Source organism: Balaenoptera physalus (assembly GCF_965194825.1).
Source record: "Balaenoptera physalus genome assembly, chromosome: 17".
NCBI lineage: Eukaryota > Metazoa > Chordata > Mammalia > Artiodactyla > Balaenopteridae > Balaenoptera > Balaenoptera physalus.
Window position 1 is genome coordinate 22,689,363 of NC_138895.1, and position 26,528 is coordinate 22,715,890.

The 26,528-nt window shown below is 36.4% G+C and overlaps 1 protein-coding gene across 4 annotated transcripts in view; it reads left to right on the plus strand.

Moving 5' to 3' along the window:
- The first annotated feature begins 3,294 nt into the window (after window positions 1–3,294).
- PKIA (cAMP-dependent protein kinase inhibitor alpha) overlaps window positions 3,295–26,528 on the plus strand; it is a 95,198-nt gene continuing 71,964 nt past the window's right edge. For 2 of the 4 annotated variants that reach the window (XM_082432898.1, XM_082432899.1), the window contains exon 1: window positions 3,295–3,452. The gene's annotated coding sequence lies outside the window, so the exon portion shown is untranslated. The remainder of the gene's footprint in view (window positions 3,453–26,528) is intronic. The other 2 variants (XM_082432897.1, XM_082432896.1) reach the window with 2 other exon arrangements.

Consider the following 26,528-nt stretch of genomic DNA (forward strand, 5'->3'; position numbering starts at 1 on the left):
GAGCAGCCCATTTAAATAGTCTTAAAATAACACTTTTAAATTCATAAAATATAATATAGAGAATTTCAAAAGAAACTAGTTACTATTTTTTAAATGTAGTCATTAGAATATTTTAAAAACCAAATTTGTGATATAGAAACTAATGGGTATTTAAACTCATTAAATAACAAGATATAACAGAGACTATTAACTACTATACTTAAAAATAGTGATGTTGGGGAGATGGGTTAACAATTCTGATACATGTGTACTGAAATTGAACAATTAAGTAAATAGATGGTGGATGGCGGTAGCCACATTTCTCAATATTGAAGTATGAATTTACAGATAAACGAGAGGAGAGAGCTAAAATAATCTCAGCGTTAATGGATTACAGTTGCAGACATCAGTATACACTCAGCTCAATATAGATATAGATAGTTATATAGAGAAATATTTACTGATATGTGTATATACATGGGTTAGTATACATATATATTTCTTTGTTCTCTCAGTTAAGAGAGCCTAATCAAATAATACCCCATTAGCAACAGCACATCTAGAGCCCAGATCTTGGTTTCTATTACTACTCTCCAATAAAAGGAATCAGGGCTCCTCAGAGAAATGACTGATTCTAGGACTGGGGCAGGAAATACACAAAATGAGCCTGGAGCATCTTGTGGTACCAGAAAGTCAGGAAGTGTTAAACACACACACAAACATGCATGCTAAACACATATACACACACACACACAAACTCACACACCCCAAAGGGAGTATGTCAAAGAAGCATAGGCACCAAAAGAAAAAGCTCCCAATGGCCAAAGCTGGAACAATTCAAACAACAAAATAAAATAGTATTGGATTATAACCCAAAGGATAAAATAGATATCCATGAGTCTATACTGATATAAATAAATATCAGTAATTGAATAATTTAATATTTAGGGAAAATAGACAAATCTGTGCAGAAGAATTCCAAATGCTTTATGTACATACTCTGTCCTCAAGGAGGTAGAGCATAACTCTCCACTCTTTGGGTTTGTGCTTCACATAGTGACTTCCTTCCGACAAGTGTAGTGTGGGAGGGGTGGAGGAGTAACTTTACAGTGGAGAAGTCTGAGACACTACCTCAGCCAGGTTATCAAGGTCAACATCAACAGTCAAATCACGTTGATAGTATGTACCCTTGATATGATGTTATAAAAAAGGCACTTTATCTGGTTGTCCTCCCAATCAACCATAATCCCAGTCTTACAATGAGAAAAGCATTGGACGGATTACATTAGTGAGGTATGCTACAAAACACTGGATCACTGCTCCTCAAAACTGTCAAGGTTATCAAAAACAAGAAAAGCCTGAGAAACTACCACAGCCCAGAGGAGCCTAAGGGGACTTGATAACTAAATGTAATGTGCTGTCCTGGATGGAAGCCTGAAACGGAATTAAGGACACTAGGCGAAAGCCAAGGAAATCTGAATAAAGTACACTCTGATTAATATTATTGTATTAATATTGGCTCATTAATTGTAAAAACATTACCACACTAGTGTACGGTGTCAATAATAGAGGAAATTGGGAATGAGATATATAAGAACTCTGTATTATCCCCTTAATTTTTCTGTATATCTAAAACCATTCTAAAATATATAGTCTATTAGATAAAACAGAAAAGGTAATGATGATTTGATTGTAACATCAGAGTAGTGATACTTTGAGATATATATAAAAACTGCCTTAGGAAATTGTCTGTGACATCGGCTGGTGATATAGTCACAGGTACTCCTAATATTATTGTGGTTTGTTGTCTGCATTTAGATTTAAAGGAAATGCTAAATACTCAATTCCAGTTAGAGGTTAGTGAAATTAAAGATGTAATATTCCCATCCAGATTCCACATACACTTTGATACATATTAAGAATCCCCTGCTCTTTGGTGAGGTCTAATTTTATGAAAGTGAAACTCAGAGAGATGAATTAGGTTGTTCCAGCATTCAAAAAGCCCGCATTCTAGGGTCAAGAATTCTTACTGAGTCTTGTTGAAACTGTTTGCTACACTACCTCCTAATTTTGGAACTGCTAAACAGAGAGTTGGGAACTCTTCCTAGATTAAAAGTACTGCCTTGGCCTTGTGCAATTATACTGTTTAGGTTGCTGGACAAAACCAAGGATAAAACTGGCCTGGACCTAGTGATGGGTAATTCCAAAAGCAAGCTGAATGTGAGAAGTTCACTCACAGAGAACCCTAGTGTCAAAGAGCCTCTCTACTTGGGAATGGCTCAACCCTGGGAAAATAAACCCTGGTTCAGCTGTAAAGAGGGCACATCCTTGGCCTTTTTTCCCCCTTAAGTCCGGAAACTGATGATCTGGTCAGCTTAGGAGAGGGAGGGAGGGAAGGAGGGAGGGAAGAAGATGAGAGAGAGAGAGAAACCTGTTAATAGCTGGTGCCAATTTAAAGAGAGAAGGAAAGGGCTTATTATATACGTATATGCTAATATTATTCCTAAAGCCAATTCTGATAAATCCTTCGGGAAAGAAAGAGATGCAGCCATCTGTTAATGTGGCTTCAGCTTCTTTGTTTCCAAATGTTACAGCTGTCACCAGACCAGCCATTCCACTTGGGGCGGGGCCAGGGGGTTAGAGGGGGAACATCTGTCCACTAAGGACACCACTAAACAGCAACAAAATCTTGGGGCGACCCCTCTCTCTTTCCTCAAGTGCTTTCGCTAGCCGGTCCTACTTCCCCACTCCTTTGGGAGTTTCCTGTTCCATTACGTAGGCAAGAGGGCGAGAGGTCCCAGCTTTCATAATTGTGAGTGGTTTGGCTGGGTGTGTACGTGCGAGTAACTGTGTGTGTGTGTGTGTGTGCGCGCGCGCGCGTTGGGGGAAAGTGGAGCTTGCTACAAGGGGCTTAGAAAAACTAGTCGCCAATTTAAAATATTTTCGGAGTGTTTGAACGATATCTTAAAAGCTAATCCCACTCTCAAATTCAGCGAAATGAACAATACAGATAAGGAAGATGAAGAGGGTGGAAAACCCACACAACGGAATGGAGCTGTCCATGCCGCGGGAGTGACAGGGGAGCGCTCAGAGGAAAGGCGCTCTGCAGAGAAAGCCATTCTGGCTCTTCTCTCTCGGTCCACCAACCGGCGACGCTTCTTCTGTAAAAGCATTCCTAGAAAATAACCCTAACACCGGGAAGGGTAGCGATCGTTGAGCGCAGTTTCCAGGAGCCGGTCCCCGCAGCCTGGAGAGGTCCCTCTCCCCCCGCGGCTGGCGCGGAATGTGGCGATCCGGCCCGGGGCGGGGGATGACTTCATGCGGCCGGAGCTCGGCGGCGGGAGCAGCTGCTGCAGCTGGCAGGTGGGGTGGGGGCCGGCCGAGCTGACCACGCACAGACCCGGCGCGGCGGCACTGCGGCCCCGGGGCAGCCGGCGCCGGGGACATGCGCTGATTCGATCCCTCCGGAGAAGGTAAGCAGCCCGGCTATTATTAGCCTCGGCCACATTGCGCTGTGCTTTCTGCTTGGTTAGTAATGGGGTTTGTAATACAGAGGGAAGAACGGGAATATCCCTGCCGCCTTCCGCAATGGGAAAAGGAGCAACAACTGGAATTGAAATGTTAATCAGCCAAGTGCTTGAGATTATTGGAGGAGCGGTGTTACTGGGCAAACAAAGAAGGCGGTCAGCCTCTGTAATCTTAAAATAATCAACCATTGCTATGCCACACTCGCTTAGATATTGAAGAGGATTCAAAATGTAAAATAATTTGAGTTGCACTTTTACGTTGCTTCCTTCAACCTTCGCTTGGTTAATTTCTGGTTCGCGAGCAGCAGGTTCTTGTCAGCAGCCTGGAGAAGTAATAGGAAATCTTCCCTCTCCTTTTGCCTTCCTCAGTCTTCTCCCTCTCCAGTTATCAGAATGGGTCTGCACATTTCAACGTCAAACACCCACTTCAATACTGAACCTTTAGAAAGAATCTCAAATTAGAGGAGAAACTTACCTCCTGGAGTTCAGCTTGGGTTGAACAGCACTTGTCCCCACTTCTCCCTTCATTTACCATCTTCTCTTGTCAATCATTCATTGATTTCCACCCCCCCCCCCCGGGGTTGCTGTGCCCATTCACAAGTCAGCTCTTGTCAGCTCCTGTTCACCACCTCTGTTCCATGACTGATTTTTCAAGGACCCAGAAAGGGCATTGCCTTATACCACGTTTGGACTATTATCTGTGTCCTTCCCCAAAATGCATGGCATGAAAAATCCTTTAAGCCCAGTACCAACATGGTTTCCGATAACTCCCTTCATTGTAGTCACTGCAGCTACCAGATGGGTTTCGAGGACAGCAGAATCTGTTGGGGTGTGAGAAAGAGGGCTATACCTACATATTTTGCTCCATGTGCATAAGAATAGGTGGAAGTAGAAATGCAAATGTCAGTCTATCCCGTTTTTCTTGAAGCTTTTTTAGTCCGGCTAGGTTGAGACACCCAGCTGGGTAGGGTATGGGGCAAGTCCTCTTGCAAAAGCAAGCAGTGTGTTTGTCCTAGGATTCCCCCAATAACCTCAAAAGAGTTTCCAGAGAGGCTTTTCCCACAGGCAATCAGAAAGCCAGGGGAGGTGTCCAAGGTAAACCTCAGGTTATTTGGGCATCCTCAAGTTAGTCTCCCCTTTTAGGGGTTCTGACCTAGGATTTCCCCACAAACGCCTTGCTGCTGAGCTCAAGTGCCCATTCTTGTTGCCCACCTAGGGATGTACATTTGAATGATATTCTGTGAAATGGTGAAGATGGCTATGGTGGGGATTGCAAATGTGCCACTTCACCAACAGAGAACAGTTGCAATAAGCCAGACTGTGTGGTGTCTGTGTGCCAATATTCCATTTAAAAAGAGATTTGTTATCTTTAAATCTGAAATTAAAGAGACAGTTTGACTCAAAAGGCCACGGATTTTATTTTAACAAATTAAAATAGGAGATCAATGAAAAAGAGGGCCAGAATTTATAGCTAAAATAATTTACCTCCACTTACCTTCTTTTTTAAATATTGCTTTTAGACCAAGATACTGGTTCTGAAAAATCATGTTACTTCTATTATATATCATTATTGATTTTCTGATTACAAATTCTCTATTTATAAATACACTTTGGAAAGATTTGAGTTGGTTTCTTTGTCTCTATCTTCAGTATATGAGGCAGAAGGAGTGGAGGGGGGTGGGCAAATCCCACTCCAAATGGCCCACTCCGAGAACTGTTCCCTGGACCATGCAAACATTTGGACCGAAATTTTTTTAGCTTCTTGTTATTATTATCTTTAACTGTGGTTTGGGTTTGAAATATTAAATTTTCAAGATTCTAAAATTTTGACTCAGGCACACCAACCAGAAGAGAGAACAAAGAACAAGAATAGCAAAACTATTTTACCACCTTTCTTACCTAATTGTAAAATATTTAATTATATGAATAATGATTCTGAATAATAAGTGAAAAACATATGAAAGTAATAATTCATTTTTAAGAAAGCAGCCCAAGGTTTATGAAATACAGCTTAGTGCAATTGATCTTAAGTACAGTAAAAATTTCTGTAATTTTAAAAGGTTTTTATGTTGAGTATTAGTACATGAAAATATGCTAATGATGGTTAGAAATTGAAATGTCTATTACTTGGTTTCTGAAGAAACTGAATTCTTTGGCAAGAAATGGGTCAGGATTAGGGGACTGGAGCTGCCAAAGCTGGCATCATACCTGCCAGTGATTTTATAGGTGAGATGAATGCATTAAGTTATGGATTAGGGCTGGAGAAACCTTTGGGGGAAGAAAGAAAACAAGATAGAAATATAATTTGTTATTTTAGTGCAACTAAGATAATTAAATTTAAGGTATTTCAGAATTTGGACTTCATTATATTTAAACAATTTCTGATGAAAGTTTCTAAATTCAAAGCCCTAGGTAGAAATAGTTGTATGATTTCCTAACCGAAACTGATTTATGACTCTATTTCCTTTCTTAAAAACGTTTCCCAGAGAAAGGAAAAATTAATTGCCCGGTGTTAAGGAGGAGGAATACCAAATAGAAGGATGTACACTATTAGATGCTAAATGAACTGTAGGAACTCTTTCATAGACTTGAGAAGATAGAATTGAAATCAATCTGTTGCTTTCCAATCACGTAAAAAAAAACATTTAGTCTGGTGGGTGGTCAGTGTTATCAGTAATTTAAGACTTGAGTACAGATTTAGGATTCAAAGTTGCCCTCTCCTTACAAAAGGCATTTTCTGGTGCTGCATTACTGCCATTAGCTACAATTGAAATAGACTTATCCTGAGATTTTGAAAAACGGAAAAAGAAATAGTAGGATTAATAAGGCTTTACCTCCACTGAGAATGGGTAGAAAAAGTGCTATTTTGAAAGTTATCAATGGCCTCTTAATTGCCAGATTTCTGCGCTGTTTCAACCTGTTCTTTATGTCTTTGTTTTTAAGTTCTCTTCTAAGTTCTTTTTTTAAAATTTTACTGCTTAGTGTTTTATTCACTAAAATAGCATTTTTAATTGAAGTATAGTTGATATATAATATTATATGTTACAGGTGTAAAATATAGTGACTCAATTTTTAAAGGTTATACTCCATTTATAGTTATTATAAAATATTGGCTATATTTTCTGTGCTATGCAATATATCCTTATAGCTCATTTTATAATAATAGTTTGTACCTCCTAATCTCCTATCCCTATATTATTCTTTTTTTTAAATTAAATACTTGTGTTTAAAAGTATTATTGGGCTTCCCTGGTGGCGCAGTGGTTGAGAATCTGCCTGCCAATGCAGGGGACATGGGTTCGAGCGCTGGTCTGGGAAGATCCCACATGCCATGGAGCAACTGGGCCCGTGAGCCACAATTACTGAGCCTGCGCATCTGGAGCCTGTGCTCCGCAATGGAAGAGGCCGCAATAGTGAGAGGCCCGCGCACCGCGATGAAGAGGGGCCCCCGCTTGCCGCAACTAGAGAAAGCCCTTGCACAGAAACTAAGACCCAACACAGCCATAAATAAATAAATAAATAAATAAATAAATAAATAAATAAATAAATAAATAAATAAATAAATAAAATTAAAAATAAAACAAACTTGATTCCTTTATAAAAGTATTATTAATAAGTAATATATAAAGAGATATCTCTGTATCTAGTTTCTCACTAATCCCCTTAAATTACCTCATGACCCGCCTAGAACAAGTGATATTTATTTCTAGTTTCTGCCGCATGATATCACGACTGTATGTCTTCATTTGTTCCTTTCACTCACCCTGCTACACGTTGAAACCTTGCTCACACCATACACTGCCTCTTCCATGAACCCTTCCCCATACCCACCTTCCTTCTCATTTCAGATGTGTTTCTCCCTTGTCTAAATTCCTATGGCACTTTCTATTTTGGTCTATCCTTTAGTTTGAACATGATTTGCTGTTCTAAAGTAACCCTAGAGAGCAGAGTCTTTGACTAACAACTTTTTATTACCTGCAACTCATAATACAGTGCCTAGCTATGTATATGCAAAGTAGATGTTCAGCAATTTGATTTTAGTGAAGAAATTAGTTATTATTTTCCAGGGGTATATATCCACCTACTCTAATATCCAAGTTAGGCTCTAAATAATGTGTGCAAGTACATTTTAGTTTAAAGTCCCTATATAATAATATAGTGAAAGTACATTCAGATAGTTATATTCAACAAAAGTTATTGTGAGCTTACATGCCCTTAAATGGATATTGGCTCATCCATATCAAAAAGCATAGTAAGCATTACAAAACAAAACTTTAAAGAAGACGTTGTACCAGCTTTCAGTATGCTTTCATTCTATTGAAAACAAGTAAGCAGGGGACGGTGTCTTGCATAAATAAGTACTAGTTTTAAAGCACTCTGCTAGGTACTTTCATCTATGGTATATAATTTCATCCTTCTACTATATGCTAATTTTACACTGAGACTCAGAGATGTTACGTAAACGGCAGAGATTCTTTCCACATTAACATGCTATTCTTTGAAGTGTTAATGAGTGAAGGAAAACTATAAAAACATAATCAGAGTAGTTTAAAATTGTTTTGTGATCAGACTTTCCAGTGCTTTTTAAACTTTTGGGTCTTAACATCCCCTTTAATAATTCAATAAAGGCTATGCATCCACTCCCCAAGTACATACACAACACACACACATAGAATTTTGCCTATAATTGCAGGTGTTTACGGACCTAATAAAGCCCTCCTTTGCAAATGCTTTAAGGACGTCTACTCTGGGCTCACTTTTTTTTTTGCTTGTTCTATGCTTAATATTTATTTTTGTACCTGTTAAAATTAAACAAATTGTTATCTGTTATAGATTGAGATATAAACCTAAGCAGCTTCGTACTTTACAACTTTTCTTTTTGCAATTTTGTATTCTGTCCTCTCTCACACAAACATACAAATTTATATAAATGAGATCAAATAATACTTTTTTGTGATGAGAATGCTTAGAATTTATTCGTAGCGATTTTCCTATATATCACACGTCAGTGTTAGTTATAGTCATCATATTGTACATTATGTCCATAGTATGTATTTATCTTACAATTGGAAGCTTGTACCTTTTACCATCTTCCTCCAATTTCCCCTCCCCTGACCCTCTGTCTCCTGTAACCACAGGTCTGATCTCTTTTTCTATAATTTTTTTTTTTTTTTTAGGTTCCACATATAAGTGAGATCATATAGTGTTTTTCTTTCTCTGACTTATTTAACTTAGCATAAAGCCTTCAAGGTCCATTTCTGTTGTCTCAAATGGTAGGATTTCTTTGTTTTCTTATAGATGAATAATATTTCAGTGTGTGTGTGTGTGTGTGTATATACATATGATATGTATATATCTATCTATATATAAAACAACCTCTTTACCCATTTGCCCATCAATGGGCACTTAGGTTGTTTCCATGTCTTGGCTATTATAAATAATGCTGCTATGAACATGGGGGTGCAGATATGTTTTTGAGTTAGTGTTTTCATTTTCTCTGGATATATTCCCAGAAGTGGAGTTGCTAGATATATGTAGTTCTAGTCTTAATTTTTGAGGATCCTCCATACTGTTTTCCATACTGGCTTTACCAATTTACAAACCCACCAACAGCACAAGGGTTCCCTTTTCTCCACATCCTCACCAGCATTTGTTACCTCTTGACTTTTTGAAGATGACTGTTCTAACAGGTGTGAGGTAATATCTCACTGTGGTTTTAATGTGCATTTCCCTAATGACTAGTGGTATTGAGCATCTTTTCATGTACCTGTTGGCTTTTTGTGTGTCTTCTTTGGAGAAATGTCTATTCAGGTCCTTTGCTCATTTTTTAATTGGGTAATTTTTTTTTTTTTGCTATTGATTTGTATGAATTTTTAATTTATTTTGGATATTAACCCTTATCAGATATATGGTTTACAAATATTTTTTTCCCATTCTATAGGTTGTCTTTTCAATCACTTTGTTGATTTGTTTTTGTTTTTACTTTTCTTTGTTGTGCAGAAGCTTTTTAGTTTGATGTAGTTCCATTTTATTTTTTATTTTGTCATTTGTGTTATCAGTGTCATATCCAAAAAGTCATTACCAAACCCATGTAATGAGCTTTATTCCTGTTTTCTTCTGGCAGGCAGTTGCATAGTTTCAGATCTTACATTTGAGTCTTTAATCCAATTCAAGTTAATTTTGTGAGTGGTATAAGATATTGGTCCAATTTCATTCTTTTACATGTGAATATCCAATTATCCCAGGGTTCCCTTGTATGTAACTTCTCAAAGAGAGAAAAGATCTCTTGCTGGTGTTAAAATTCTTTCTTTGTTTTTGACTTTTGACGATTTAATTGCAATGTGTCTCAGTGTAGCCCTATTTGAGTTCAACATATTTGGGGTCGTTTGGGCTTCATGGATCTGGATGTCCATTTCTCATCCCAGGTTTGGGAAGGTTTCATCCATTATTGCTTTAAATATACTTTTTTCCCCTTTCTCTCTCTCTTTTCTTCTTCTGGAATTCCCATAACATGAACATTGTTTACTTTATTGTGTCCCATAATTTCCATAGGCTTTCTTCACTCTTTTTTATTCTTTTCCTTTTTGTTCCTTTCACTGGGTAATTTCTAATGTCCTATCCTCCAGTTGGCTGATTCTTTCTTCTGCATGGTCAAATCTACCTTTGAAACTTTCTGTTGAATTCTTCAGTTCAGTTATTGTATTTTTAAAATCTAGTGTTCCTGTTTTCTTGATGTTGCTATTTCCTTGTCAAACTTCTTGTCTTGTTCATGCATTGTTTTCCTAATTTCACTTAGTTGTCTGTGCTTTCTTGTAGTTCACTAAACTTCCTTAGGAGGATTATTCTGAATTCTTTGACAGTTCATAGATCTTCATTTTTTTAAGGTCAGTTATTGGAGTTTTATTACTTTCCTTTGGTGGTGTCACATTTGCCTAATTTTTGTCATCCTTGATTCCTTACATTGGTATCTGCATATTTGAGTAATTGGGCTCTTCCTCCAGACTTTACTGGGTATTATATTCAGTAGTAGTAGTAGATGGGGCTATGAATTAGTTTCCTGGCAGAGAATCAGGACAGGGCCCAGAGCCTGTATAGTTCATTGTTTGGGAACCCAAATCATGCCAGAGTGTGCACTTAATTCCCTGGTCAGATGAGGACACTAGTTTTGCCCTGCAGATGGGGGAGGCCACAGGCTGTGCTCTCTGTTCAAGTGCCACTGTATCTAGGGCTGTTTAATGGGCTGTACAGCTTCCCATGTTCTCTGGTTAGGTTCCCCAGTTGGACATGCTGAAGGCTGTATTCAGTGATGAGTAGGGCTATAAATTAGATTTCCTGCCTGGGTGCAGCAGGAGAAGCAGCTCTAAAGCCAGTAAAGCTCTTGCTGTTTTAACTCAAGCTGATCCACACCCCAAGTTCTGTGGCTGAACAAGGCCACTGGCTTTGCTTTGCAGACTATCAGCTCTGCCTACCCTTCTCTAGGCTTGAGCACTGCTGGGCCGCACAGTTTCTAGGAGTTGTCACCAATCCTTCTAATCAGATGGGCCAGGAAGACACTCTCCACAGCAGATGGGATGGGGCTAGTCCCAGTTCGTTTGCCTGGGTGGGATGAGGAGGGGCCACTCCAGGCTACTCTTAATTTCTCAAACAGCCTCCCCAGTTGGGAGGAGCTGGAGCTACTCTCAGCCTTGGATATGAATTAATCTCCCTGCCTGTACATAGTACAGGATCCCTCCACACCTGGTACTGGCTCTGCTTTGGGGGTAATGAGCTCTGGCTGCCTGCCTCTTGGCTGGAGCACAACTGGGCCAAATAGCTTCCAGGATTTATTGCCAGCCCTTTTGGTCAGATGGCCAGAAGACACTCTCCACAGTGGGTGAGCTGTGACTCTGCTCTTTCCCTGGGTATGGGCAAACCAGGCTCAAGGGCCAGATGCGTATCGGGTGGATCTGTACCCTGCTGAGTTCCCTGGTTGTAGTGCCCCGCCAACCTGGATCTGTAGATAAGCAAAGATGCCAGTTGTGATCACTACTTGGGCACTGCAGGTATGAATTCCATCTGTCAAAATCCATGTGCTGGCTGTTGTATGCCCCTTCCCCCTTCATCACAGTCCAACTTTCAGTGGTCAAACCCTGCAGATTCCCCTGCAATCCCAGTAGAGCAGATTAGAGCATTGGCTCCCACAAAGCAACCCCAATGCTAGTGGTGGTGCTTGCTGTCCCCCAGTTCTCTTCTCTTACTGGAGGAACCAGAGGTTCAGGGGAGACCTCACCCATGGTGCTCCACTGGCCTGGGGGAGGGGCAATGAGGTCAACGTTTAGCTGCTTCTCTCACCCTTCTAATGTAGTCTGTCTTGGTCTCTGTGGTGCACGGGGGTGCTTCAGCCTCACCTCCATGTTCTAGGATTCTCTCAAATAGTGTCCTGTTTCCAAATAATTGTTAGCTGTTCCTCCTGGAGGGGGGGGCAGGGGTGGAGCCAGGAACGACCTTGGTGATGTCACCCCACTCTGGGCTTACTTTGACAATATGTGTGTCCTTTATAGCCCAGACATTTCTGGTACTTGAAATGAGGTTCTCCTTTTATTGTTCTCCCTGCTTTAGGACCTAAAATGGGAGCTCTTCATTAGCACTGGCACAAAGGCAGCTGAGATGACTAGGAAGCAAGTGCCAAGGAGAATAGTGAGTCAAAGAACCTTGATTCATGGAAAAGGAATCCCAGAAGGAGCTCTAAACGTTACACATTCCAAATGATTTATTCAGGGTATTCCAATCAAAACCATTTTTACAAAAAAGAAACAGTTCTCAGACTTAGAGTACTATACTGCCAAGTATGTAGAAGAACATTGCCAGCAGTTGAGTGGTGTGGTCTACTTTGAAATATATTCAGTTTTCTTAGGATGGACATATGTCTACTTCAAAGTTACTATTTCTTTCTAATAATGCTGTCTACAGTAATATATTTGCTTTTGCCAAGTTAAGAAAACAATGACATCCCTCCCAGTTCTAAAACAGTTACCAGCATAAAAATACATTAAAATTTTTAGCTGATACTTAAGGAAACCAGTACTAGCTAGCATTCCTACTGATGCTAGTATTCAAAGAGAGGCGTGACAAAACCATTAATCTAGAAAAAACCGGGTTGGAAAGATGGAGAGAAAGAACTCAAGAGGACTACTTAAGCTGTTGCTTTCTTTACATGTCCCCAAATATGATAATAACCATATAAGCTCCTAAAATAAGTGCAATTTTATGCAAACTTCATAATACGCCTAGTATGAGGTAAATTTTTACTTTATTTTATAGTATACTTTTATTTTTTATTTTGGTAAAATGTCCCATAACATAAAATTTACCATTTTAACCATTTTTAAGTGTATCATTTATTGGTATTAAGTACATTCACAATGTTGAGCAACCATTACCATTATCCATTTTAAGATCTTTCTTATTATCCCAAACAGAAACTGCACTCACTAAACAATAACCCCTTATTTCTCCCCTCCCCTCAGCTTCTGGTTAACTCTATTCTATTTTATGGGTTTATAATTTGCCTATTCTAACTACCTCATATAAGTGGAATCATACAATATTTGTCCTTTTGTGTCTGGCTTCTTTCACTTAACATAATGTTTTCAAAGTGCATCCATGTTATAGCATGTATCAGAATTTCATTCCTTTTTAAAGCCATACAATGTATAGTGATTTTTAGTTGCAAAACACTTTTAGTACATTGTGTTTCTATTATATTAATGATATCTAGCATATATCACTACCATATTACCTTTAGTAGATGCCCAGTAACGTGTACTATGAGTGAGCCACAATTTCATTCAGTCAAAACCCATTGATAAACATTTATTAAGTTCCAAACAGTTTTATGATTTCAAGAAATGTGGTAATGGACATAGAGGTTCATGTCTTTATGTGCTGGAGCTTTTACTTTTGATGGAAGAATTCTTAGAGTGGCATGGAATGGTATTGTTGGGTCAGAGATTATGCAGAAACATTTATAATTTTAATACATACATTGACTATTAAAAACCATAAACTTCTTCAACAGATAGTATTCCTGTATTTTACGTTACCATTTATGACTATCTTAAAAATGAATGCAAGTAATATAAGGGAATCCATTTAATGTGATTTGAGCAAGGAAACATTCTCACTTTTTTCATTTCTAGTTCATGGAAGAAAATTCCTATACACAAGTATTGAAGTATTTCAAGTCTCTGGATCACACATTTCATCATTTCAAAAATATTACAGAGTACATCACGGATGTCAGTCAAGTCTTGTAACAACAGTGTAGAAAACTAGTAACATTTATAGCTAGTTTTTTTTAAAACTTCAGCAATGGATCATTTCTATCCAGCCTAATCTGAAATTTTAATTAGATTAATTTTTAAAATAAAGATTAATTTTTAATCTAAAACTATTTTTAGTTCATATTTATGTACCTGCATTATGGTAAATCTTTTATTTTGTTGGGTTTTTTTCTTAGTTTCTCTTTAGAGTATCTTTTACAATTTATTTTGAAACAGAATAATTAAAGCCCAAAGATGAGAGTGTCTCATTTAAGCTAAACTAAAGAATGCTGGAATAGCTGAAGTATGAACACAGTTGGCAAAACTTTTCACTACCGTCCTTAGAAGAAGACTGTTTTGATTTGCATTGTCCAAGAAAGGAGAAACAGATAACTTGCTGGGGATTGCATCCTGCTTTACTTAAATTAGACATTAACAGGCTAAAAGGGCAAGGATGAAGCAACATGTTTATAACATATTTTTGAAAAGCTACTTAAAGGTGAAGGGTTGCAAGAACACAGACAGACACACCCTAGACATTTCACAACAATATTTTAAGGTATGCCTTTTCTTTGGTTGATAGGTATGGAGGGACCTATTAATAAACATTTCTCCTATTTACTTTTGTCTTTATTGCTGTCTGATCAAACCCTCATTAAAAAACAGACATAAAACAAATAAGCGTTCTGACTTTTGCCTGAATAAGCAACAACAAGCTCACATCTTAAACAATGGACTGCAATGGCTATGAGACTGAGGATCCTTGGTCGTTGCAACAGTAGCAGCAACACAACCTGCTTTGTTCCTTCTGTTGTATACTGCAGAATCTGAGTAAATAGAGAGAAGTCAGTGATACCTTTAGTGCCATTTCTTACACTCCTCTCCATGATCTTTCACACTCAGGTTCTCTGGTAATCGCAATGTAGTGAAAAACAACCAGGATGCTAATACCGTCTATCCATTCACAAAACTTAATGCTTCTGAGACTTGCAGAAATAATGTTGAATCTGAATTGGTGGTACCCAATAGAGTCACTAAGAATAATCCGTCAGACTCACCAAATCCAAATTCAGATTTAAAGGCCATCAAATTTTAAAGATTACGAAGATTTTCAGATTTCAATATTTGTTATATATGGTCATATGTAAAAATTTAGAAAAGTAAAATTATATGTATAGGTTTCTAATTATAAGCTATAGTCACTGGAGAATTAATGCATTTTTAAAAGGATTCATTATGAAAAGATTACATTAGCACTTTTTTTAAACCACTACCCTCAAAAATAAATTGTGACAAATCATTGTTCATCCAAGTTTATCTCTCCTCTCAAGGAAGTGAGTTGTTCTTGGGGAAATAGTTTTCATCTAATTTGTGCTTTCCTGCAGTGGATCAAGCTGAAATGAAATGGGGATGACATTCTTAACTATTATTACGCACCCACATTTACCAGAATTACCTAATGATCAGTACCGAAGAGTTTTATAATAAATAAATACGTATGTACTGAGAGTCTCCACTGATAAAAGTTAGTTGAGACATGGCTGGTGATCCCAAAGAAGAGATATCTAGATTATATTTCTTACATCATCTCCATATTAGAAAGCAATCCAGGATTGCAAAGCAAGGCATGAGACAGTAGCATTTGGTGTATTTTATAAATGTTTAGATTTCTAGGGAGCTTATTGGTATTATATATTATGGTAAGCACTCAAATGTAAACTGTTACTTTAAAATAGTAAAATATCAAGAACGTAAAAATTTCTGCAACTTAAATGGTCATTTTGGTATTTGGCTTTATTATAGGCATTTGCAAGATATTTATTAAACAACCAAATGAACCAATACCATTTAATTTTGAAAACTGCCTTCCTAATACAAAAGAATTGGTATTCTACACAAGTTCCTTGTGATTATTTTTGTAGGTGTGGTGGGAATGAATTATGGATGGTACTACCCTTTCTCCTGTTTCTTGTCTGAGGTTTTGGCAAGGTGGAAATTAAAGGTGATGGACCTTAAAGTTTGAGCAGTTCAAGACATTCAACCAAGCACAGTCCATTTACCCAGGACAAGAAAACATATGACATTACCCTTCTTTTTTCAACCATAATGGATTTGGACTTTTAGAAAATTCAAAATGCAAGATACAGATTTTATTTATTTATTTATTTAAGTTATTTATTTATTTATTTATTTCTGGTGGCATTGGGTCTTCGTTGCTGTGCATGGGCTTTGTCTAGTTGCGGGGAGCAGGGGCTACTCGTCTTTGTGGCACATGGGCTTCTCATTGTGGTGGCTTCTCTTGTTGCAGAGCACGGTCTCTAGGGCACGCCAGCTTCAGTAGTTGTGGTGCACGGGCTCAGTAGCTGTGGCTCACGGGCTCTAGAGCGCAGGCTCAGTAGTTGTGGCACATGGGCTTAGTTGCTTTGCGGCGTGTGGGATCTTCCCAGACCAGGGTTCGAACCCGTGTCCCCTGCATTGGCAGGCGGATTCTTAACCACTGCGCCACCAGGGAAGTCCAAGATACAGATTTTAATAAGAAAATATTAGTCAACAGTTCTCTTATCTCCATGTCTTTTTCTATCTCATTGATTGTGAAGAATACAGTCATAGAGAAAGCAAACTCTACATCAGCTGAAAATGTTTTCCACCTGCATGCATGTTATAGTGGATGTGTAACATCTTCACAGGGTTTGTGAAGTCACTATTTCACCACAAAAATTAAATATGACACTAAAATGATCTGACACTAATTAGTCCACTGAATAAGGGGAGGAGGATTGGCATCTTGGTCATCGTTTAGAAGAAAACAAAAAATCATTAACCTGTTAGGCAAAATACTTGTCTTTAAATTATCCCTTAATAAATATAATAGAGGGCTTCCCTGGTGGCGCAGTGGTTAAGAATCAGCCTGCCAATGCAGGGGACACGGGTTCAAGCCCTGGTCCAGGAAGATCCCACATACTGCAGAGCAACTATGCCCGTGCGCCACAACGACCAAGCCCGCACCCTAGAGCCTACGAGCCACAACTACTGAACCCCGCGCGCCTAGAGCCCGTGCTCTGCAACAAAAGAAGCCACCGCAATAAGAAGCCCACGCACTACAACAAAGAGTAGCCCCCGCTCGCCGCAACTGGAAAAAGCCTGCACACAGCAACGAAGACCCAATGTAGGCCAAAAAAATATAAATAAATATATTTAAAATAAATAAATATAATAGAAAATGAAATAAAATGGCAGTACAGTGTTATGAAAGGAAAGCAATTGGGTTGATCTCAAAGTGAGTGAGTATAAAAATCAATGTTTTTTGTTTAGTTTGTTAATAATTTTATTCTTAGAGCTCTCAGGCAGCTAGCTTTTGGTCATTTTTAAGATCAGTCAAAAAGTTCTAAACATTATTTTTAAGGTATGCTGATCACTAGGCCCTCTTCCCCTCCTTTCTCTCTTTCTTTTAATTTTTAAATTTATTTTAGAGAGTTTTGGCTACGATTTATGTTCTAATCATGTTTTTCAGGAAGTGAATTTGAACTTTGAACCTCACCTAGTTTGAATCCTACCTCTATTGTTTTCTATCTCTATGACTTAGGGTAAGTTAGTTAACCACTGTGAATTGTTTCTGGATATTTAAAACAGGAAAATCACAGGGTTGTTGTGAAGATTAAAGAACATAACATAAAAGGGAACTTATTGCAGTGTTTGAAACATAGTAAGGGTTAGTAAATATTTCCAATTTTTATCTTTCTAATTCTCGTGAGCAGTTTACAATGAGATCTCATTACCACAGATTTTCCCTAAAATTATGAACCTTTTCCTACCCCTCTCCATTTTAAACCAAACCTTGAAATGACTGAACCTCATAGGAAGATGTCTCAATGCAGGTAATCCCAGTAGCAGGAGAGGTTGAAGCTACCACAATGCAAAGTTGTCAGGCTCTGATCTGGCAGTAGCTGTGGGAATTAGACTTAGCTTCTATTTTTAACTCTGCAAGGAGGCGATTGGATGACCTAGGAAAACTCAGTTGGCATCTTATTTTCTTTCTGAATTTCTTTCTGTATCTTATTTTCTTTCTGAAATTTACCATTTGTCTAATCACTCTTTTCACTGACTCATTATCAGAAATGATATCAAGGTTGTTGAATAAGGGTGTTGATTTCAGAAGTAATGTTATAGAAAATGGGAATTGTTCCCTTTCTTGAAAGCAATAGCTGACAATTTTATTTTTTTCTGATACAGTGTTGAAGTTCCTGGGAGAGGGCAACTTTAATTTATAAGGAGTTGTTAACATTCACTTCCTCTAACAAAAGCCTTTAAAGGTAATACTACTAATTATCTGCCTTGTACCCCAATCTTTTGTTTTTTTAATATGTAACTGTTGAAGTTTTTTAATGTTAATCAGTATCATTAAGTTGTCCAAAAAGGAAAATTAATCTGTTACTCCATTGTACATCATATACAAAGGAATCTTCTTGGTATATGATATCTTTTTATTTTACTGAATCTCAATGAATTTAGAGAGTACATGTAAGAATTTTAATATTCAGAGTCTTATTCATAAATGTGCGCTACTGAGTAGATTCAATCACTAGCAACACCTTTAAACTGAAATCAAAAATAGAGCCTCAATTAACGTGAAAACTTTAGTACCAGAAACACCTGCCTATAAAAACTGCACTGTTAGTACACAGACAAGCTTTAGTATGATAACAATTTTGTTGGCCTTAAAAAGCACATAATTTTACATTTTTTTCTTATTTGACTTTTTATCATTATGTGGACCATTTAGGTTTAAGGAAACAAGTACAAAAACTGCCTAAAGCCTTCCATTTAATATGTAAGCCATAGTTGTCCACAAGAGAGAATTTTGTGGTGATCAACAACTCTAGCCAAATCGGCAATAATTTATTTCAGTTGGTAGAGTCTAATCATGTGTACCTAACTATGTTCTTTTAAGTAAAAAGTGTAAAACATTTTTAGTAGTAAGTTTGTCCTGAATTTCCAAATCAATTTTTTAAATCCCTGTTTGAATACTGAATTCATTAGCTATTCACCAAAGGCTTGAGGCATAGATTTTGGGCATAGTCTGCTTCTAAGATGAGACGTAGCAAACAGTGTAAATTCCTGTTTTAAATATACATGTGCATACACGTATACACATATATTATACAAAAATTTATTTACAGACATTCCCCGAATTACAATGGTTCGACTTAATGATTTTTCAACTTTACCATGGTGCGAAAGTGATGCTCGTTTAGTAGAAACTATACTTTGAATTTTTTCAAAGTATACTTTGAATTTATAGTAGAAACTATACTTTTCCCAGGCTACTGATATGCAGCATGATTCTCTCTTGTGATGCTGGGCAGCAGCAGCAAGCCACTCCTCCCAGTCAGCCACTCGATCACAACGGACACACTTAACAACCGTTCTGTTTTTCACTTTCAGTACAGTATTCAATAAAACAAATGAGATATTCAACAGATTATTATAAAATAGGCTTTGTGTTAGATGATTTTGCCCAACTTTAGGCTAATGTGAGTGTTCTGAGCACATTTAAGTTAGGCTAGGCTAAACTATGACGGTTGGTAGGTTGGGTGTAGTATAAGCATTTACAATTTATGATATTTTCAGTTGATGATAGGTTTATCAGGATGCAATGCCATAGTAAGTTAAGGAAGATCTGTATTTTATGTGTATTATATATATTAATTATATTTAGCCAATTATGTGTGTAAATATATATATGCATATATATGCATGTATATATATCTGTTTTCATGAACATTTGCCTTCTATTTCAAATATTTGATTATATTTATTTTCTTTTATTTTTATTTTTTTATTTGATTATATTTAAAATAAACAGACAAGTTCTTGGAGAAGCATTTGAAGAATCTTTTTTTCCAGAGTCAAGTTTTGCAAAGAAAACTTATTTTTTCACTAGCTGTTTATTTTTCAATAGTTAAAAAAATATTTTTAAAATTTCAAAGTGATTCTTTAATATATGAATACGAATATGTATTTACTTCAGGCGCTATATATGTTATTTATACATATGTGTATTTATATATATTTAAATGTTTTTAAACCTGATCTTACTGGGTTATAACTACTATCCAATTATGTAAGAATAGTGATATTGCTGCCTTTCAGCTTGGAACATGCTTCTGTTTCATTTGATTATATTTTATCCATTAAGTGCTCTGGCCTTCCATTAGCTCTTTTGCTTTGAGGAATACATTTTATAGTGCATTAGAAATATTCTTCTATATTTCATGCCATAATTTTCCAGTGTCTCACAAAATCCTAATTTGGAATGTTCTGACTTGAATAGTGTTTCAGAATAGAGACTTGCCCCTTTTGGAATCATCAGATCTGTTGGTTAGGTACAGTATTTCTTATTTTTTCTGTTGGAGAAAGGGAGGAACGAAACTGCACTATGGAACTTTCCAGTTTTTTTTTTTTTTTTTTCTTACGCTTATACCTAAAAAATGCGCTCTTCTAGTAAAACTAGAAACATGAGAGTGGCAGTTACATAGTTCCAAATTAGGACAACCTAATATACTGTAATTTTTTCAAGTAAGAGAATAACCCAGGTAGTATACTATTAACTAGATTTTTTTAAATAGCCATCTGTTGATTAATAATTCTATTTTTCTTCCATTCTTAGTTTCATAACATTTTTACACAAAGGTTTATATTAACAAATGCCATCAGTTGTATTGTTGGTTTCCTCCTGCTTTCTATCTGATTAGTTCTATAATTTAAAAATGCTTAAAGTCCAGACTTCTCAACTAGAAAACATAAGCACAGTAAAAGCAGTGTTTTTAAAATTAATTCTGGAATATATTTCTCTTGATGGTAAAGACATATAAGATTACAGATGTGTATATGTTTGGATGCTTTATAAATAAAAGTAATATGATTAATCATGTATTAATTTATACTACCAGAAATTCCCTCTAAATCCTTTCTAGGACACAAATATTTATGACATTTCTATATTGTTCTCATTTTATTATCTTAATGAAGTATTATACAGGTAGTATTTCATAAAAACACTGCATCAATTGTAATACTAGTTTAGGAATTTTAATTTGGTATGTAAATATACTAACTTCTGTTGAAATTGCTATAGCTTAGGGTCAAAATTAATTTGAAGGTTATTAGTGTTATTATTCTGGTTTTTATTAGCTGCTGTCTCAAATTAATCATAAAGACAAATATATCCCTGGTTTAGAGTTTCTACACTATTAATGACATACCGAGATGTCTCTTGGGTATCAGTAAATGATATATTTTAGAGCATAACTTATGAAATGACTTGCTGGTTGGCAGACCACCTTTGACAATAAAATATATTTGATAGTCTACCTTTGCAAATTCATTGTACCACACAAATGTGATCTTGGTAATTGACATATGACTATTTAGCTTCAATCATTCTCCATAATATTCCTATTACCAATTATTAACAGAATAAAGGGGAGATAACAATTCTATAGTATTTATTCAGATTTTTATTTAAACTCAGGTATAATCTATATTTCTATAGTGCGTTTTTTATCTAACACCTCACTTAAGTAGAAGGAAGTGTTCTAGAGGTTTGTTATCAGCTTTTAAATGAAGTAATCTTTAACTATCTTTTATTTAAAAATACTAAAAAAAGTTTCATGGTCTTTAATTAAATATAAATATTGGAATTGTCTATGAAACTTTTGAAATGGTCAATCACATAAAAACATAGGGATAGCCTTTAAAGCAGGGGTCCCCACCCGCCCACCCTGTTGGTGGAAAAATTGTCTTCCATGAAACCGGTCCCTAGTTCCAAAACAGTTGGGGATCACTGCTTTAAAGCATATGAATTTCTAATATATTTATTTAGGTTATATATGCTGAACTTTTTTTTACATATAGCTCATAGGTAACCTTCACTATTAAGTATTTTATGATGCATAGAATCGGAAACAATACAGAAACTAACAAATTAAAATTGTTTTTTGTAAAATGTCCAGTGAGAAGAGAAGAATGTTAAATAATAAATACAGCATATTCACAACTTGGTTTTGAATATCACACACATAGAGAAAAAAGACCCAAAGAAAATTTTAAAATTATTTAACAATGGTTAACTCAAGAAATAAGAGAGTCAGGGTGACCTTTACTTCCTCCTGTTCTCATTCTGTATTTCCAAATTCATTGCAATGTGTATGTATTACTTTTAGAACTGTTTAAGAAGAAATGTGCCAGTTTGGATAATTTTTTTTTAACATCTAAACATTGCCGAGTGTTGTTAAAATGTTCAGTTTTTATGTAGCTTTCTGGAAGATCTAGCTGGCCATAAAAAACTGAATATATTAGAGGAGGGGGAGTTTTCCTTCATCTTGAAATAATAATGATAAATAATATTTTTAAAGCATTAAATAATTTTCAAAGCATTTTTATATACATTTTCTCTGCAGACCATCCTAACTCTCTAGAGTTGGTAGAAAAAGGATTATACTCATTTTGCCCAGGGTGGGGGGTTGGAGGGTGGGAATTGAAATTCATGAATTTTAGCAAATTGCCCATTTAAGCCGTGCACAGTTATTAAGTGGCAGGGCCAGAATTCTAACCTGTTTCATGCCATGGCCAATCTAGTGCTTTCCTCTATGCTGTAGGAACTGGACATATTTAAGAGGTAAGCACAAAAATGGAAATAGGTCTGAATCTTGCTCTAGTTACAAATCTGCCTATAGACCTCACTGGAGCCTGAACCAGGAAAATCTATATGAAGTTCTTTCTTCAACCCAAAGAAATGGCCATGTTAAATAATTCCTAGGTTTAATTTAAAAAAATCTATACTGTCTTTTTTCACCATATTCCAGTTTGTGTATCTTGTGTCTATCAACTTCTCCAAAGAACCATGTTTCCTACCTAAAGGACTGCATTGCTTAATAAACAAACATTGACAATTCTGATGCTAACCTGAATTAAATAATATACCAATCATTTATGAGATCTGCCTTAGTATTTTTACGCTCCTGAAATATCATCTCTATAACCTGCTTTTTAAAATAGTCTGACACCTACCGAGTACTCTTTCACTTCCTACAAGAAATCAAGAAAAAGAAAGCATTTGTGTTTTTAATTTTAGTGAAGGGTTCTTGATTTAAGAATTAGTCATTTACTGTCATTTGAATTTCAAGTGTGCCTCAAGTACTTGAGGTCCTTTCTGTATGACTTCTCCAGAGTTTTCACATAATATATCACCATTAATTTCATCTTTCACTTGGGATTAGTAAAAGAAAAGTTTTATTTACTACTATTTCTTAGTTTTCTTCATTTCAAATATTCAGTGCCTTGTCAAAAATAATATTATAGTCTTATACTGTTCATTGATAACAGATAATGCCAAGAAATTGTGATTCTGGTTTTCAGTTAAAAAAACAAAACGAGAAACTAAAGAAATAATTACTATAACAATTTTTTTCTCCATTTAGCTAATCAGATATTCACATCAGTGAGTGTTAGACTTTGAGACTATGAATCCCAATACTAAATGTTTTATATATTCAGAGAAGTGGAAAATAATAATTATTATGCTTCCTCTGTGCTAAATACTGTTTTAAAACCAATTGGAATCCCCCCTTACAACAATCCTAAGAGGTAGGTACTCTTATCACCTATTTTACAGATGGACAAACTGAGGCACAGAATGATTAAATGATTCATGGTCACACAGCTAGTAAGGCGCAGATACAGTATTTAAAATCAAGTCTGTTTTTGTGACAGTCCACATTCCCAACCCCTGTAATGAAAGGGTGTGATCCCTACTATTTGCTATATACCCATTTACTTGCTTTGTGGAAAGAAAGGGATTGAGGGAAGAGGAGGGAAAGGGACAGAGGGAAAGAGGAAAAGAAGGTGGAATGGAGGGAGGCAGGAGAATTGTCAAAATTCTGCCAGCTTATTGATACTGTGTGTTATTTCTTATAATAAGGTTGAAATTAAGGACTTGTAGAGATTTACATAGAAAAAATAATTTTAAATTTCCTTAAGGGAAGTCTCCGGTAATATTATCAGATGGAGACAGCAAGTGAATTTCTGTTTAATTCTGTTCATAATTAAAATGCTATAGCAGGCTCATATTTGGAACAAACACAGTTCTGGTAATTCTCATAGTAATAATTCTACATTTTCTTAAATTTGGTGTCATTTTTTTCACCTTCAACACTCTCAGCTTATTTAATTTTAGTACCTACTCTTTTTCAAAAGTCCATAACTTTTAGTTAGGCCAAAATCATAGGAAAATTGAAGAAAGTTTAGAGCCTGTAACAGAAGGAAACCACCCCCTTCCCACCCCGAGCCCAGCTCTGTCCATTTCTATCAGAGCTACTCCACCAAGAAAGGAGGAATTATTCTGATTGGTCAGATATATGACACATTCTATTACATAGGGTGACTGTGTTTGTTTAGAGGTACACAGCAACAGTTCCCACATTTCTTCTTGTGCGTTGCCTGGTCCTGTGCAGGTAAGTGGAGTGAAGATCCTCAAAACCTAGACCTCAGTCTCTTGTTTCTGTTCCATTCCATTCACGGGGGTGAGCTTAATTCAGCAGAAGAGTGAGCCCTTCTGTGTTTCGCTGGATGTTTCCATGCAGATGAGTCAAGTTCCATTTTGAGCCTGGAAAATCTTGCATGCTCTCTCATCAACTTCTTCCTTTTCTGAGTATGTACTCAGAAAATGGTAACATGCCCCCAGTAAGCCTTTACCACAGCTCTGACTCAGGGTTATTAGGAAGTAATTCCAAATCTCAGACATGTTCTGTATTTTAATCAACAGATAATTTGTACTTATAGTTAACATTTACTCTGGATTATTCACGTGTTTTTATGCAGTTGGAACCTATTTCTGTCTTCATGTGCTTAAAGCTAGGATGAGTATGGATTTTAATCAAGATAATTTAGAAATTTTATTAAGTGTTTCTTATGTGGCAGGCACTGTTCTAGGTACTGGTGATAGAGTGTTAAAAAGAGTGGTTACAATCCACACTCTAAGAAAGGGTACTTAACATTAAAATTCAAATAGGAAAGATGTACAGAAATCATACGCAAAAAACAAGAGTCAGTTTAATATGCATGGTTGGCATTTTGGGGATAGAAGAAATCTAACACAAGGAGTTTTACAAGACTGATGATAGATATATAGTCACTTCAGTTGAACTTTGTTTTATTTAAAACAAGCAACTATTTTTCAAACCAAGTAAAAAAATTATTGACAGTAATTGTACAACTTTATAGCTCCTTATTTAGTAAAGAGAGGGTGCTTTGACTTATGATATGAGGCAATTTCAATATTTTGATAAACTAACCTTCAGCATTTTAGAAATTAAGCTTTTTCATTGATGGAAATTCTAATATTTGCCCATCAGTTTTATTTCATGCCTCCGAAATTAGATTAAATTTTCCAATTTTAAATGAAAAACTGGCATATTATCTGTTGACACTACAGTTCCAAGTTTTATCATAAGAAAAGGTGGGTGAGAGGAATCCCCAGCTCAAAATCCTTTCCAAATTTGAATTCTGAAAGTCTTTTTTTGATTGATTAGTAGATGTTGGTATCACATTATTTGCAATGACAGAGGACATTGTCAAGTTGTTATTAGCATTCATTGCAGCACCGGCTTCTGAGAATGTAGTAGTTTTTTTTAAACCACGTTTTCTCCTCTTGATCCATGACTCCAACTCTAAAAATATCTTGACTCATTCATACATCATACATTCAAGAAATAATTACTGATCGCATATACTATTCCAGATACCAAGCTGGTCACTAGGGAGTCAAAATGACTAAGGCACAGGCTTGGCTGTCAAGGAGACCCCAATGTAGTGAACCTTTGCTTCTTACTCTTCAAGTAGCATTGATCCTGTGTAATCAGAAGTAATAGAGAATTAAGTAGCATTCATATTGTAATTAAATGTAGATTGAGCCAGATGATTTTCAAAAATCAGGTTTAATCAGAGATAGGGCAAGAATGTTCTTTGGGATTTTTCCTTGATGAGCATTGTTAACTATCCTTGAGATGCAATAATAGAAGTCAATGAGTAATTTATCAATTTGGTTTCCTATGGGAACCAAGATGAAGGACGTTATCTCCTTTAGTCATTGACTTTCTACAGAGATAGCGAAGGCGCTTCAACTTTCCCAGACAAGAAATCACCAGTAAACAGCAGTGATGGTAGATGTGGGTTATTTACTACCATGGGGTTGAGAATATTAGTGAGCTGCATTTTGACCACTTGTCAAACATTTTGACATCTTGGAACAGAAAGTGTTATTTAAATATAAAAAGCATTTTCTGTTGAATTGCTGTTAGTCATCCCTATGAGGAAATGACCTATTAAGTAATAGATCGGGAATAAGATTGATTTCTGCTAAAGAGTCCTTAAAGTAGCTACATGTTTCAATTTATGGGGTTTTTTCAACCATTTGTAAGTTACCACAGTAAAAACCCCATATAAAAAGCTATCTGAATTTACTTTCCAGCATTCTTTCCTGGGCTTTCTCTATCTTTCCCTCTCTCCCTCTCTCTCAGATCAGAAGGAGAGCAATGGGTCTCAAGCTTTAGCGAGAATCAGAAGGCTTGTCAAAACAATGATTTCTGGAGCCTCAGCTGGGAATTTGCATTTCTAACAAGTTTCTAGGAGAAACTTCTGCTGCTGTTACATATTTGATGAACCGC